We start from the raw sequence: 14,538 nt of genomic DNA on the forward strand, positions 1-14,538 counted from the left end.
CTGAGAAAAATCTTCCCATTTTCCAAATTTGGACTTAGTTGGAAAAAAAAGATCTTTTGTCATGGCCTCAGATTTGGAGGTGCTGATCCTCATCCCGGCCGCAAATCGCCCCAGTGCACGCTGAAGGTCCTGATTTGATGAGAACATCATCATCTGCAAACAGCAGAGATGAGATCCTGAGGTTCCCAAATCAGACTCCCTCTGGCCCCTGGCTGCACCTAGAAATTCTGTCCATAAAAGTAATGAACAGAACCGGTGACAAAGGGCAGCCCTGGCGGAGACCAACATGCACTGGGAACAGGTCTGACTTACTGCCGGCAATGTGAACCAGGCTCCTGCTGCGGTCATACAGGGAACGGACAGCCCTTAACAAAGGGCTCCGGACCCCATACTCCCGGAGCACCCCCCCCACAGGGCACCATGAGGGACACGATTGAATGCCTTCTCCAGATCCACAAAGCCCATGTGGACTGGTTGGGCGAACTCCCACGAGCCCTTGAGCACCCGAAGGGTATAGAGCTGATTTAGTGTGCCGCGATCGGGACAAAAACCGCATTGTTCCTCCTGAATCCGAGGTTCGACTACCGGCCGGATCCTCCTCTCCAGCACCCTGGAGTAGACCTTGCTGGGAAGGCTGAGGAGTGTGATCCCTCTGTAGATGGAGCACACCCTCCAATCCCCCTTTCTTAAAGAGAGGGACCATCACCCCGGTCTGCCAATCCAGAGGCACTGTCCCCAACTGCCACGCAATGTTGCAGAGAAGTGTCAACCAAGACAGTCCTACAACATCCAGAGACTTAAGGTACCCAGGATGAATCTCATCCACCCCCGGAGCCCTGCCCCCGTGGAGCTTTCCAACCACCTCGGTGACTTCAGCCTGGGTGATAGGCGAGTCCGCCTCTGAGCCCCCAGCCTCTGCTTCCTCATCAGAAAACGTGGCAGTGGGATTGAGGAGACCCTCGAAGTACTCCTTTCACCACCCGACAACATCCCCAGTTGAGTTCAGCAGCTCCCCCCTGCACTGTAAACAGTGTTGGTGAAGCACTGCTTCCCCCTCCTGAGGCGCCGGACGGTTTGCCATATCTCTTCGGGGCCGACCGATAGTCCTCCTCCATGGCTTCTCCGAACTCCTCCCAGACCCAAGTTTTTGCCTCTGCGACCGCGCAGGCTGCAGCACGCTTGGCCTGCCGGTACCTGTCAGCTGCCTCCGGAGTCCTACCAGCCAACAAGGCCAGGTAGGTCTCCTTTATGAAGGTAGATATGTTGCACAATGTGAGAGCTTGTTAAATGTGATGTGAGCGCTTGTAAAGTGTGATTTGAGCTTTTGTATAAAAAAATCATGTGAAATAAATTTAATGTCACAAATGTTGGAAAAAAAATTACAGACTAATATTTACACAGAAAAATTCAGCTGCAAACTTGTAATCCAACATTTATTCACGTTTTTTAATTACTTGCGTAAATGATCGTTTACAACCACAACTCTCCAGTTGGTCGATCCCACACATGGGGGAGTGGGGAGAGGAGGGGCCATTTCTACAAGCATGAATCAGTTTTGCTACAGACGTCTCGCAAAATGTGTTGCAAAACTCAAGCAGCGCAATTCACACGAGAAAAGTAGTTTGTACATCTGTAGATTGGAGAAGTTGTTACTGGAGAGTTGTTGTTGTAAACGTTCATTTATGCAAGTAATTAAAAAACATGTGAATAAATGTTGGATTACAAGTTTGCAGCTGTAACTTTATGTATAAATATCAGTCTGTACACTTTTTTCCATAATTTGTGACATTAAATTTATTTCACACGTGTGTGGATTTTTTGTACACGCTCACATCACATTCTACAAGCTCTCACATCACATTTTACAACTTCACATCGCATTCTACAAGCTCTCACATCACATTTTACAACTTCACATCGCATTCTACAAGCTCTCACATTTTGCAACATATCTACCATCATACTCCTTCTTCAGCTTAACGGCATCCCTTACTTCCGGGCGACCCCACCGGGTTCGGGGACTTTACGGCCACAGCTGTGAATGGCCGCATAGACAATGGAGGAGGAGAACATGGTCCACTCGGACTCCATGTCTCCCACCTCCCTCGGGATCTGGGAGAAGCTCATCCAGAGGTGGGAGTTGAAGACCCCACTGACAGAGGGATCCACCAGATGTTCCCAACAGACCCTCACAACATGTTTGGGCCTGCCAGGTCTGACCGGCTTCCTCCCCTGCCAGCAGATCCACCTCACCACCAGGTGGTGATCGGTTGACAGCTCAGCCCCTCTCTTCACCCGAGTGTCCGAGACACGCGGCTGGAGATCAGATGATACAACTATAAAGTCGATCATCGACCTCCGGCCTAGAGTGTTCTGGTGCCACGTGCACTTATGGACACCCTTGTGCTCGAACATGGTGTTTGTTATGGACAAACTGCAACTGGCACAGAAGTCCAATAACAGAACACCGCTCGGGTTCAGATCGGGGAGGCCGTTCTTTTCAATCACCCCTGTCCAGGTCTCACTGTCGCAGCCCACATGGACGTTGAAGTCCTCCAGTAGAACAATGGAGTCCCCAGTCGGGACACCGTCTAGTTCCCCCCCAGCGAGGTGACGTTCCATGTCCCAACAGCCAGAAGCTGTGGACGCGGACCGGGCCGCCGACGCACCCTCCCTCGACCGCCACCTAGTCTTCTCTGCACCCGACCCCTACGGATCACTCTGTGGGTGGTGGATCCACAGGAGTGATTGAGGACTAAATCTGTAAAAACAAAAACAAGCGGGTCACTACTGGTCAAGTAAGTATAATACTCATACAAATTCTCAAATCCAGGGAGAAAAGCTGAGGACACATTAGGGGAATTTTAGCCCAATATTTGCAATTATGACTACACAACCCTGACCTCTATAGTATGGAAGCCCAAAAGATTCATAATTAAATAAAAACATTTAGAAATAAAAAACATTTTTGAAAAATAACAGAAAAATAATGACCATTGAATTGTAAAATAAGATATTTTATTATAATTAAATATTTCATAATGATTATTTTAACAATGTCATACTTTCTAAAATATTGACTTTATTTTCCAAGATCTTATAAAAAAAAAAAAAACAAAGTTTTTTACAAAGTAAATCTTTATTTTATAATGTCCTTTTCCACAATGGCCTTTTATTTCATGATGTCGTTTTTCAGCAAAATGACTTCATCTGTCAATCAAAGCTAGTGGGTTGGACATCTGATTAGTTTTCCTGGACATCGGTCATAGCCATTCTTTGACAAACACAGTGGTAGAAAGGAGGTGTAGGAACATAATAAAATGGGATGGAATATGAATAAAAGTATTAATAATAAATTAAAAAAATACAGCAAGAAAAGTGCTGTGAGATGTGCCTAGCTTGAATGTATTCATTTTCAGTGAGGGAGTGGGTGCATGCCCACGGCCGATACGCGTGTGCTTGTGTAAGTGGAGCAAATGTGTGTGTTGAGTCCTGAGTTCAGTCCGACACGGCGACCGGGACAGGTAGCGAAGTTTATGTTTACAGTGCAGGTAGTTAATAAAGTACAGTTCTCCAACACCAACACAGCCTGTTGCTTCTGCACGATTCCAGTTTTACATGAGGTCTCCGTCTCCTGGATTTTACACCGGAGGAGAAGCTGCTTGATCAGCTCTGGAGAGTAAGGATCTCCCCTATGTCCCCCAACCACGGTTAGGAGATGAAAATACGAAAGGTTTTAACAAAAGAATTACAACATCCACTCGGTATGTGAATGAATATTAATGTCCTTTTGGTGTCTATAGGTTGTCATAGCAACCACAGCAGAATGTTCGTTGTAACGAAAAAACTACAGATCGTTTACATAAACCGAATGGATACTATGAAAGTTAAGGGTACATTTCTCACTAGAAATGTCATCAAAACATTTATAAAGCCACAATCTATCTTGAAATAAGGCAATTTACCACTGAAATATACGAGATGTCCGCCATGTTTTTCCTCGAGGAGACTCGGCGGTTTCTGGGTGCTCTCTTTGCGGGGTCTCTCTGGGTAGTGTCGGCCTTGCGGGGCGCGTGGGTGCTGGCATCTGTGCCAGGATTGGGGCGGGGTTTGCTTGGCACTTAGGGTGGGCCGCGCCCTTGCATGCCTGCGGGTGCGCCGTAGAGTGGTCCCTGCAGCTCTGCTGCCTCGGATCTGTGTGTGCCGCATACCGACATAACGGTCTAGCTAGGGCTAATGGGGGGGTACTGACTTTGACAATAACTAAGGATCATCACGCTGGCGGCATCGATGAGGGGTGATATGGGACGCACAACTATAACATTTAACAAATAATAAAAACAGGTGATGTAGAACAAGAACAAGTAAAAAATAGAGAGACATCTCATGAAATATTATGAAAGAGAACGGTTCGTCATTGTCCTGAAAATAGCTTTGACAAAAGTTGGACTGACTGAAGATATACAGTATTTTATTAATACTGGGCGACCATGGCTCAGGTGGTAATGGGTCGTCTTCTGATCGAGAGGTTAGGGGTTCGATTCCAGTACCTGACTATGTGTCGAAGTGTCCTTGGGCAAGACACTGAACCCTAAGTTGCTCCCAGTGGTCGACTAGCGCCTTGCATGGCAGTCCTGTCCCACTGGTGTGTGAATGTGAGAGTGATTGGGTGAATGAACTGATATGTAAAGCGCTTTGAGACTGTTTCAGTGGTGATAAAGCGCTATATAAAATCAAGTCCATTTACCATTTACCATTAACAAGTTTATTGAGAATAAAAATATATAATTATAGTATTAAACACAAAAAGAAAGCATGAATAATAGTCCATTCCAGCACAACCCCATAACATAAACTAGCAGAGGAAAATAACGTGATGTCAGATGCACATTAAGCAACAAACTTCTAAATTGCATCAACAAGAATAAATATTCAAACAAGTAGTAAACTGGAGAGAAACACACTCCAAAAGACACATGGACCTAGCGATGCACTTCACTGTTGCAGATCAGAGCCGACTAACATGTGTACGTTCGCTGCATGGTGATAGCAGAGCAAGGGGAGGAGTTAAATTCAGAAAACGAATTAAAAATAATAATAATTCGGAAAACAGATTAAAAATAATAAAAATAATAAAAATTCAAAAACGGATTTAAAAAATGAAAATAATTCGGAAAACAGATTAAAAATAATAAAAATTCGAAAACGGATTTAAAAAATGAAAATAATTCGGAAAACAGATTTTTTAAAAATTGGAAAACGGATTTAACAAGAAAAATAATTTAAAACAGATCAAAAAAAAATAATTGGAAAATGGATTTTAAAAAATTTCAGAAAACGGATTTAACAAGAAAAATAATTTAAAACAGATCAAAAAAAAATAATTGGAAAATGGATTTTAAAAAATTTCAGAAAACGGATTTAACAAGAAAAATAATTTGAAACAGATTAAAAAAATATTAATTCGGAAAACGGATTGAAAAATATTATTTCAGAAAACGGATTTAACAAGAAAAATAATTTGAAACAGATTAATAAAAAAAAATTCGGAATACGGATTTAAAAAAAGATGTTAATTCAGAAAACGAATTTTAACAAATTAATTCGGAAAACAGATTTTTTTTAAATTAATTCGGAAAACGGATTTAAAAAAAATTTAATTCGGAAAACAGATTTTCCTATTTAAATTAATTCGGAACACTACAATGCTCCATCGTATGATGACAATGCTTGATTGTAATGTTGGATTCAGCCAATAGCGTGTCCTGTTGAACCCTGTCCCGAACTGCGGACTGCAGTCAGAGTTACTTGCACGTGGTTGCATTTTTTTGCAATTACACAAACTCAACACATGAGGGCCCTAAAATCCCTTTTCACACTGGAAATACAGTATTTTTTCCAAACATGGGTTTTTAAAAAGTATGCATTTCTTGAACGTTTCCCAAAAATGTTTACATTTTGTGGTCCGCTCCTATTGATTGTGATTTTTATACCGAGAATCTTGTTTGATTTAAAAAAAAAAAAATATATATATATATATATATATATATATATATATATATATATATATATATATATATATATATATATATATATATAGTGAATAAGCAGTATGGTTTCACAATTGCAAAAATGCAAAGCCTACCCTCAATTCTTTCTCGGTTGATGCTTGTTTGTATAAATAATAGTTCTACCAAAAGGTGATTAAATGTTCCCTATTGTTTATGCTTTTATCTTGTGGATAATAATTTTAAAAATGCTTTTAAAATGAATTCCTGAGTCTGAAATAAAGAAGGATATGATGTGGATCTGCTGTATAACAAATGTTTTGTACAACCCATCAGAGATGATTGAGGGCCACAAAAATGTGATTGTCCAATATGAGGGCCAATGATCAATGTGAACAATAATACAGGAAAAAACAAAGGTTTTCTGTGGTTTTGTTGTCCTTTTGTCTGGGTTTTTTTAGTCAGTTTTAGGGGTTTTATTAATGGTTTATGTATTTTTGTCACAAGTTTGTGTATTTTTTGGTGCATTTATGGAGTTTTTGGAATCAATTGATGGGTTTTGGGATTTTTCATTTCAGTTATTTAATATATCTTTGTTGTGTTTTGTGTATTTTTTTACACATTTTGTTGGTTTTTGGAGTCTTTTTGCATATTTTTCTGTCATGTTTTGTGTTTTTCTTGTCGTCTTGTGTTTTTTAAAGTAATTATGTGTGTTTTTGTTCTATGATTATGTGTTTTTGGAGTCATTTTGTGTATTTTTCTATCATGTTCTATGCTTTTTAAGTCATGTGTGTTTTCATTGTTGCTTTGTGTATTTTTGTTCCAATGTAATGTTTTTTTTTAGTCATTTTATGTGTTTTTTGAGTTATTTTGTGTATTTTTCTTGTTTTATTTGTTGTTGTTTTGTGGATTTTGTAGATTTTTCTATCCAATATGTTTCTGTTTTTGTTGTCATATGGTGTTTTTTTAAGTCATTATGTGTGTTTTTGTTGTTGCTTTTTGTCTTTTTGTTGTTACTTTGTGTGTTTTCGTTCCAATTTTATGTGTTTTTCAAGTCATTTTATGTGTGTTTTTTTTTTTGTTATTTTATGTGTTTTTTGAGTCATTTTATGTGTTTGTTTTGGGGTTCATACAAAATGTGGCCCTCGGGCTAACAGTTGCCTGACACATGTGATCCATATCACCTCTGACAGGATGTGTCAAATATTTGCTTTTCCACAAACCAGTGAAGGCTTTACCAGTTTTTACATTCTGCACATCTGTTTCCTGTCACATAGTCAAAACAAAGATACTTTTTGCTCACTCTCAGATATGAGTCTTGCAGTGTTTGCATTGAGCTTTGTGTATGGGTCAGTTTTTATAGCGTCAGAGCAGCTTCAGTCACTAAAAGTGCAGTGTTGTATTGGAGCATGGGAGATAAACGCAGCATTCAGCACTCCATGGAGACAAAACAGGATTCGAGATCCTTCCGGTCCCCATAGTTTATTTTCTCCCACATTTTTTCCACGATGTCCCCAGTAGTGAGGCAGAGGCGGAGTTAACTGTCCACCAAGTTTAAAGTAAATAAATAACTGTGGGAATTACTGTGTAGATAGATTTTATGTCCCTCTACACTTTTAATTTAAACTATTAAATTTCTTACTGTCTTTGTTTGACTCTGGCGTTAGAAATAGTGAAAGAAGTCAAACTAGACCAGAGATTACAGATTGTAGCTTGTCCCTCACCTTTACTCCACTTTATCCAGCCTATACAGAACACATTACTCCAGTTTTAAAGTCTTTACACTGGCTCCCAGTCAGCCTCAGAATAGACTTTAAAGTTCTGCTGCTTGTGTATAAATGTGTGAATGGGTTTGTTCCAGAATACATCAGTGACATGTTAGTCAGGTATGAACCCAGCAGGTCTCTCAGATCTATGGACACAGGTCAGATAGTGGAGCCCAGAGCTCACAGTAAACATGGTGATGCTGCTTTTAGTTGTTATGCTGCAAAGAAGTGGAACAAACTGCAGCAGAGCTGAAGTCAGCATCTAATGTGAACATTTTTAAATCAAAGTTAAAGTCACTTTTTTTCTCTACTGTGTATGATTGAGAGAGAGATTTTTAGTCATGTTGTTGATGTCATGATGATTTTACTGATGATTTTAAATGTTCTTATTGATTTTAAACAATTGAATGTTTTATCATGTAAAGCACATTGAGTTGCCTTGAGTATGAAATGCGCTATACAAATAAATTTGCCTTGCCTTGCCTTGCCAATACTACAAAAAACAACAAAGACTACAGGCCTGCTTCTGAAAGCTACCTGCTGATAGGCTAATGATCAATTAGAGTTTCATCCTTATCAAACATAATGTACTTATTTTCAGATTAATATTTTTATAAATATGTTTGATATGTCTTCCCCACCCCTTCCATTATTCTACCTTGAGTCTCTCTTCCCTGTTCCCTTCCCCCCCTCACCCAGGTGTGACACTGCCCTCTCTTTTTATATCCTCCCCTTAATAAAGTGTTTCTTACCCTTCCTTATGGAGGACTGGTGATGGTCACAATTATGATATAAAATGCATGTATTTCTTTAATTTCAATAATAGGACATGCATAACTGTCAAGAAAAGATTTCACTACATGTAATGTTGACCTAAGAAAGCATGTGCAGACGAGGTAAATATATATAGCAGATTTTAACACAGCTTTTATCACCAGTGACTTAAAATGTAAACACTGGTCATGGTTCTCAGATCTGTGTGTTTTAAAAAGCATCTAAACACAATGAAGGGAAACATCAGAAGGTTTCAAACTATAAGATTCAGTAGGTGAGTTTATTATTATTATTATTATTATTATTATTATTATTATTATTATTATTATTATTATTATTATTATTATTATTATTATTATTATTATTATTATTATTATTATTATTTACCAAACTCACCAACAAACAAGAAACTCTCTAAAAAGTGATCTCATATATTCGAATATCAAAACAATGCAAAATAATAATAATAATAATAATAATAATAATAATAATAATAATAATAATAATAATAATAATAATAAATAAAATTAAATAAAATTAAAAAAAAAAACTTATTCACAAATATGGAAAACTTTCATTGCTTTTTTCTTCCCATTTTGGTTAATATTTATTAGTGCGACCCCTTTTTGCACAAGTCAATGCAAATCAATTTCATCTTATTTTAATACTGTATTACTAAAAAACTAAATGTAAGCTGGACACAAGCATTGCTAATAATAGAGGTGTGTGTCATCGGTTCTGTAAGTGATGCACTTGATGTGAACCTCATTGGCTCAGGCTCTAACAGTAAATAGACTTGCTGGCAGCATCTGTAAATAGACACTTATGTGAGTAGGGGCGTTCTCTGGCAGTGACGTCAGCAAGGGGCGTTCAATCAAGCGACAAAACTAACGGAAAGATACAAATTCACTGACCGTCAAAATAAAAGTGATATACTCACGTGTCAAAAAAATACAAGCGCAAGACATTTTTTCTTTTTTATTCATTTTTATGGGGGAGTGAGTTATATTTTTTATTTTGAAAAAACTTGAATAATACCTTTAAATAAACCAATTAGAAAAAAAAAAAACTGCCACATAATCTTTTCTTTCAAAACAGTCGCATGTAAATGACATTAACATTAACACTAATGTTCAACTCTAGAACATAAATTGTAATAACCAAAACACACATTGATAAAATATAATTATGCCTTCCTAATTTTGCACAGATCTCTTTGTTTGTTTTGAGTATTTTGGAGCTATTTTGATTTTAATGGAAAATAGACTTTGTTTCTGCCCATATTTAAAACTCAAGAGCTTGTGTGTAAATTGCCAAATAATTCAGCTGTATATATGTCAGTCCTAGATTCACAGATCCAATGAAACTTCACAACATTTGCAGAGGCTTGTAATTTTCCTGAGTTTTTATTACATGACTGCATACATTAATAATTGCAAATGGTGGAAACTAAACTCAGTTTTTCTAAAAATCTCAAACAATCTCACAAAACTTAAAATTACAAAAAATTCTGTCACAAAGTCAAGTGAAACTTGAAACAAGGCTGAAAAAATACTCACTCTAGGGCTGGGCGATACGGACCAAAACTAATACCTCGACATTTTTTCTCAAAATGTCAATATACAATATAAATCTCAATATTTTTTTAAATCAAATAAATTCTGAGCAGAAAAACAATTCTGGGTTAATTTTGCTGATATAAAATGCCAAACAGGCTCATTTATTAACAAACAGCTAAACAATTTGTGCTGCTTTTGGCCTCTTCACCTGTAAGGGACAGCACGTGTGAGTGAGTTCTGTAGTGTGGCTTGTTTGGGGGAAATGCTGGGTTAGAAGGCACTCAGAAATCCGTCTAACTGTGTTTTTCTACTGAGAAGTAGCTAAAGCAGTGACTCCGAAAATGAGTGTTTTAATAAAAAAAATAATAGGCTATAAAATGAAAATATATCATTATAGGCGATGTAATTTTCTGTATCACCAAAATAAAATGCCCAGCTCTAACGCACTGACACCAAAAGCTAAACCTTATTTTATTTTATTTTTTGGATGGATATATATAGTTTATTGTGATTCATACATACACACCATACACACACAATGTTCCACACAAGGCTCGACTATTAGGCTTTAAAAATAAAAGCATAAAAACAAACTTAAAACAGTGATAAATTGCTGACGCAGAACTAGTAGTAATGATTGAACTGGGTTTGTAAAAAAGATTATTGTTAGTTTTATTGCAGTTTAAAATGCTTTAAAATCAGTTGTTACTTAATTGAAAGTTATATACTTGTCTAATAAAATCAGATGTAAGATATTCATTTTGGAGGTTTTCATTACATCTTTTGTTTGATGATTTTTGGTGCTTTTATTTTGAAGGGGTTTTGGTGACACAGTTTTACGTGGTCTCGCGCCCCTGTGGTTTTGCTAAACCGTGTCTCGCCGCAGGTTCAGATTGAAGAGAGACCTCCGTGCAGAGGACCGGGACCTGTCCTCGGGTGTCTTTACCCACAGCTCGCCCACTGCCTGCTCCGTGAAGGGGAATGAGCGGCGGGAGGTTCCGGTGACTTTTATTGGAGGTGTTAACGGAGCAGATAGTAGCTGTCTGTGACCGTCTGTAGCCAACCGGCTCTGGGACGGAAAGGAAGAGAGACGACTTTTGATGCAGTCTGGGGAATAACACAGCGTCATTGAGGTACACATTAAAGCTTTTTTTAAATATTTATAATGTATATTTTTGTGTATTAATTTGTTCATTAATTATCAGTTTTTAGCTTCTTATACTAGCAGTGGTGTCAAATATTCGGCCAGCGGGCCAAAACGATACCGCCACGAAATGGAGTTCGGCCCTAGATTGGTGTTCTCACCAGTATGAATACCTATTGATTAGAGCTGGGTATCGATTCATAGGACAATACCAACTTTTATTTTAATTTGTAGGATATTCTCAGTGAACTAATGTAAATTAGCTCATACTTAGTGCATTATTCAAATATATTAATGTTGAAATTAAGAATTGAGCTCACAGTACTGCATTCCACAGTAGAAAATACATTAAATATATGAAGTGTCTGTTGATACGGAAACGTACCCCTAGTCTGGGACTAGGGGTACGTTTTCTGCTTTTTCCGGACCTTTTCTACATAAGCGTAATGTGGCTGTGTTTTTTCACCGTGTATATTTAACACTGCAATTTCCACCTTTAGAAATATACATATGAAAAAAAAAAAAATATATTTTTTTTGGGTTTGCTGCTTTTTTATATTTTTACTGTTGATTTCTTGCCAGACCAAATCCTAGTTCCTCTAAATCTACTTTAGACATTCATTTCCCACAGGTTATTTTGCAGTGTTACAGTAACACATGAGATGAAGTTAAACCTCTAATAAAAGAGTCTCTAATCTGTGAATTATTACTAGTACTCACTTTACGTTATTGTGCTCTGTGCAGCTCAATTCTTCTGTGATACAGTATTGCAAAATATGCAAGTCATGATGTGGTTTGTGTGTTTAAGTCATTTTTGCTGGTTGGTGAGAACTGTTTGGGTCAATGTGTCCTGCTTTAGCATGCTAGGTCATATGGTAGGACTTCACCCTTTAGATCTCTCATGATTACGTTTGGAATGACATTAAATGATCCACTTTAAAACCTGATGACCCAAAGATGTGTCCTGTGTGAAGTTTAAGTCTAAAGTAACAGAAAACAGAGACTCTGCTGAAGCAGCATGTGAAGCCTCAGGCTAAGGATGTATGAAACAATGAATATCAGTTTGCTGGTTATTGCTCATAATCGTCAAATTGACCAGCAGCACACCTTGCCTCCATTAAATCTATAATAGGGCTGGACAATATGGGCAAAATTCATATCTTGATATTTTTTCTCAAAATGGCAATAGAGTTGATAGAGTTAAAAAATGAAAAGCACGCAATTATTTTTTCGGGAGTTATTGCACTCGTTCCGTTTTTTGGACTGTGTTCGAGGTATCTTCAAAGGCGACAGCTTTTCTTAGAAACTGTTTAAGATAGGATCACCAAATCTGGTGTGTGGCTTCAGGGTATCAATACCTTGATAGAGTTCGAAAATGAGAAGTGTGCAATTATTTATTCAGGAGTAATTGCCCTTGTTTCTTCAAAGGGGACAGTTTTTCTTGGAAACCATTTAAGATAGTTAGTAATTGTATATTCTGATGTGATAATATTTTCTTATGTATAGATCTAAGTTCTTAGATTTTGGACATTTAGGAAAAGGTTGTGAGTTATCATGAGAACCAATCTGGTGGGGGATGTTGATGACTGTCATCTTTTTTTGGATTAATAAACTCGTTTTTGGAGTTGCTGCTTTTGCTTCTGCTCAGAACAGCATGAAAAGCTCAGTTAGACGATTTCTGAGTATGTTTTTAACCCAGACCCTCCCCTAAACAATCCACACTACAGAACTCACTCACACGTGCTGTCCCTTAGAGGAGAAAAAGCCCAAAGTGGCACATATTGTTAATAAATGAGCCTCTGTAGCATTTTCCATCAGCAAATTTTACCCAGAATTTTTTTTTCTGGTCTGGTTTTATTTGCATTAAAAATATCAAGGTATATATCATATATCGCCATTTTGAGAAAAAAATAGTGAGATATGAGTTTTGGCCCAGCCTTGTAGAATGCACTTAGAAATCCTTCCAACTGTGCATTTCTTTTCATGCTGTTCTGAGAAGTAGTGAAAGCAGCCACTCCTAAAACAAGTGTTTTAATATAAGATAAACAATACAATAAGAATATATCGATATAAGCAGTATTGTAATTGTTTATATCGCCAAAATGGAAAACTCCATATATCTTGAATATCCATATATTGCCCAGCCCTAATCTACACCCTTCTTTGTATTTAAAGAGATGGAAGGCATAATAAATACTGCTGACCGTGTCGTATCTACAACATCGTGGATCGAGATTTTAATCAAGGAAATGGACGCAGGGATGAAAGTAAGGACAAAGGGAAAGAGGAAATGTGAGCGAGAGATTAAAGATGAAAGGCAAAGGAAGCCGAGGAAAGAAGAAGATAAATGTCAGATAGCGGGGGTTTGAAAGACAGTAGCGGTGGCCAGGAGCCCGGGATGTGACCCGGGACCCCCCTGGGAACAGCTGCGACCGGGGCCCTGCTTCCCACCTGATTTATGAAGCCACTTCCTCCACACTGAGCCACGCCCAGTGCTTTCTGCTGGCCTCGTGACACCCGTCATCAATGTGTGTGTTTGTGTCCATGCTGGTGACCGACTGACACCGTCTGTGCGTTCCTGTCTATGTTGGACAGAACTGATGAATGTGCACTCTTTGAATGTGTTGGTGTTCCCGTGGGAACGAAGTGTTAGATGTGTACGTAGTCCCACTCTGTAGCAGCATGTGCTCAAAGCAACTGTGCAAGACAGGGAGTGATGTCACTGATGATCCCAGAAGAGCTTATCTGTCACCTCTGAAGTCTTTTATTGCATCCTGAAAATGTTTTTCAAAGTCCAATGAGATCCAAGCATTAGTTGTAAGGGTTTCAGACTTTCTGTTTCAAATTTCTCCAAATTCCATTGCGGTTTTATTGGCTTTCCCGGCTAATTTGGTGTTAATTACTCACATACTAAACATACCAAAAAGGCATAATAAGGATGAATCAAGTTTTTCTCTGCTTCAGAAGTCGGAACAGCACATTTAATATCCACCTCGTCTCACAATATTGACAAGAAGGAGCAATATCAAGAGATTTTGCAATTCATTTCAATATATATTGTATTTTGTCTGTGTTTTTTGTCCTCTCTTGCCACACATTTAAAGCTGCAGGAGATAAAAACATAAAAATTGCCTCTCCAAAGTTTCTTTTGATCAACACTGTATTGATTTTGTCAGAAAAGTGTGGGATATGAAGTTCCATAGATGGATGCATAGAAGTGTTTTTACTTGATTTTTACCGCTATTTCTTGTGTTTACTCCAGAAACTGGCTAATTGACTTCCCGACA

At 38.1% G+C, this 14,538-nt stretch overlaps 1 protein-coding gene across 3 annotated transcripts in view; it reads left to right on the forward strand.

The window, feature by feature from the left end:
• Positions 1-10,972: 10,972 nt before the first annotated feature.
• LOC114454116 (integrin beta-1-like) overlaps positions 10,973-14,538 on the forward strand; it is a 48,938-nt gene continuing 45,372 nt past the window's right edge. For all 3 annotated transcript variants that reach the window (XM_028434314.1, XM_028434313.1, XM_028434316.1), the window contains exon 1: positions 10,973-11,240. The gene's annotated coding sequence lies outside the window, so the exon portion shown is untranslated. The remainder of the gene's footprint in view (positions 11,241-14,538) is intronic.

Source organism: Gouania willdenowi, chromosome 20, assembly GCF_900634775.1.
Source record: "Gouania willdenowi chromosome 20, fGouWil2.1, whole genome shotgun sequence".
Classification (NCBI taxonomy): Eukaryota; Metazoa; Chordata; class Actinopteri; order Blenniiformes; family Gobiesocidae; genus Gouania; species Gouania willdenowi.